We start from the raw sequence: 2,749 nt of genomic DNA, 5'->3' as shown, positions 1-2,749 counted from the left end.
ATAGAGACGTTCTTTATTGTGGTTTGATAAAGTAATGTGAATATATTATGTTTTAGATACCGTGTAGGAAATAACAGGGCGCTGAATTGATATGATACGATTGTTAGAGCATGTTTCAAAATGGATGCGATACATAGTTACGGATATTTACATTCTAAGTTCAAAATCTACCAAGAGAAGTTGTGCTTTTCATAACTTCTAAAGGTGGATAAAATAAATTATCTATTAAGTGTTTGGGTTCTTATGCATTCATATAAATCATTCAAGATGCGAATGGAATTAAAATATCGGTTTGAATCATTACAGGAATCATAATATCAGGCATAACTGGATGACTAATAAGCTCGCTTTGAAAACCCCCAGTTTCAGATTCAGTTCCACTCCGCGGCAACTTGGGTAAGTGTCTTCTACTATAGCCCGGGACGACCAATGCTATGTAAGACTATTTAGAAGAGGGAAACTGTATGGAAGTTCGTCGTATATGTGTGGTAAGAGCGCCTGTCTTTCTCTTTGTATTTCTTCTCACCTTTCATTGACAATTGGTGTTCGTTTGTTTTCGTCGCAGTAACTTAGAGTTACAGCAAAACAACCCGATTTTGTAGGTACCAGACTTAAAAATAAGTACTGGAGAGGATATGCTCGACTGAACTCTTTCAATGTGGCCTTTGTCTAATGCTCTGCTTCTTCATTTCAGTCATCGCAAAACACGACGCGTAGAGGGAAAGTACTACAACACAAAGACGCACGACGTGGTTGTAGGACTACACCCAATAACGCCGGTCGGCAGACTGATGTCTAAAGGTAGCATCAAGTGGTTTCTAGCGGCGGAAACCCAAACTGTAACGGGCTTGTTCCACAGAGAACGTTTCCGGTTACTTTTGGGTCCCTCCCCGTATTTTCTAAATAATGTATATTGTGCTGTATTATCTACGAAGCTCTGTTTAATAGCACAAGCTGACGAAACCCAACCCCACGCCAATATATTCCTTGAGTCGCAGTGGAAGTCTTTCTCTTTCCCTAGCGTGTATAGGGGACAGTTAAACTGCGTAGAGCCCCTTATCACCAAGTTCTAATCTAAAATCTTTTAGAATTTATTAATGATTATCCTGGTTGAAAGACAAGAACAAAAACAAAATATAAATTTTTTACTCTCGAGTGAGTTATGATCTGGTAGCTTGCATTTCGTTTGTGTTAATTCTTTTAGGTGTAAATGTAATTGTTAGCTGATATAGACAATGCCTCGCCCGACCCTATACAATTTAACGCTCCAGAACATCCAGTGACTCCTAGAGACGGTACAAGGCTTCAGCTGCACTAGAGTGCAAGACTATATATATATAGATTGATATAAATAAACGCATTGGAGTAGACTATGTCTACCTGTGCTAAGTTTATGACACTCAATGTAGCGCATGTATCCATACTGAAGTACTGATCACATCTATGGACCATAGCTATTGCTGCTACATTCACGATTATACATAGACAGCAGGTAAATGTTAGACATTTCAATGAGCAATAACTAAATTACATCAGTGACTTCTATGCTGTTTGTTAAGAATTTCGTTTCCCAACCACATGGCTCTAGGCGCAGTTCCACTGCGTAGCACCTCGGTTCAATATCTTCTAATATAGCTTCGGACCAATCAAAGAATTGTGAGTGGTCGGAAACTAAAAGAAGCCCATCACATATACATGTGTGTGTGTATGTGTGTGTGTGTGTGAGTGTGCGTGCGCGCACGTGGACGCGTGTGTGTGTGTGTGTGTTTGTCCTACACACCAATATCTCTTGACAACCGGCAGTTCAGCAAAAGAGACCGGTAGTATAAGTACCTGATCCCCAAGGAAAAAAAAAAAAAGCTCCTGTAATCGATTCGTTCCACTAAAATGTCTCAAGGCGCTGCCCAAGCATGGCCGCAATATAACGACCGCAACTAGTAAAATTTAAATTCAAGAAAATGGTAAGGTCAATCACCATGCTCAGTATAGATGTTATTCATATTATTCTTAGACTCAAATCTAATAACGGTTGGGGGTTTAATCGAAAATGATGCGCACATGTATTCAATTGTACTACAGTGATATCTACTACAGAGAATCTGGGTGTCTTTGTGCAAGAACTTAATGCAAATTACCACGAATCGCATCGCCGACGGGAACAGATCTCCCTGTTGTTTCATGCACATTGAAGCCGTATCGCATCATAAGAAGTAATTTGATATGAGAGTGTACCCAGGCGAGAACGTCACATAATTTCAGATTCCTTCTCATTCTACAGAATATAATTCATATGATATACGTTTCCATGAGAAATTCATTCGAGAATATCGCTAAGTTTACATTTTCCTTAATTCTACAGTTCAACTGCGAAAACTGTTTCCAATATTTTGACACGATTAATGTGACCTAATAATGCCCATCGTTACGCAAAGTTAACATGCAGAGTATCAAAGAGACATGTTAGCATTAAAATAATGTGGCGTCCGAAGGATACAGGCTTTCGTATTAGAACGGTGGATCGGAGCAATCACATGGAATGTGAAATAGCATTCGGCCCCAGGAAGTATCTCTGCAGCATAAGCAAGCTTCAAAAAGTTTAAACACAATTCTACACAGAATTAATATATAAATGTATGTGTGTATGTATGTGTATGTGTGAGTGTGTAGCTGTGCTATGCATTTCTGAGTTTGTGTGTGTATATATATATATATATATATATATATATATATAGATATATATATATATACA

At 38.5% G+C, this 2,749-nt stretch overlaps 1 protein-coding gene across 1 annotated transcript in view; it reads left to right on the top strand.

Moving 5' to 3' along the window:
* Positions 1-308: 308 nt before the first annotated feature.
* LOC128249669 (uncharacterized) overlaps positions 309-2,749 on the top strand; it is a 73,152-nt gene continuing 70,711 nt past the window's right edge. Inside the window, exon 1 of the transcript XR_008265781.1 lies at positions 309-396. The gene's annotated coding sequence lies outside the window, so the exon portion shown is untranslated. The remainder of the gene's footprint in view (positions 397-2,749) is intronic.

Source organism: Octopus bimaculoides, chromosome 17 (assembly GCF_001194135.2).
Source record: "Octopus bimaculoides isolate UCB-OBI-ISO-001 chromosome 17, ASM119413v2, whole genome shotgun sequence".
Taxonomy (NCBI): Eukaryota; Metazoa; Mollusca; class Cephalopoda; order Octopoda; family Octopodidae; genus Octopus; species Octopus bimaculoides.
Note: the sequence above shows the minus strand (reverse complement) of the source record. Positions and strands in the feature narration are given on the sequence as shown.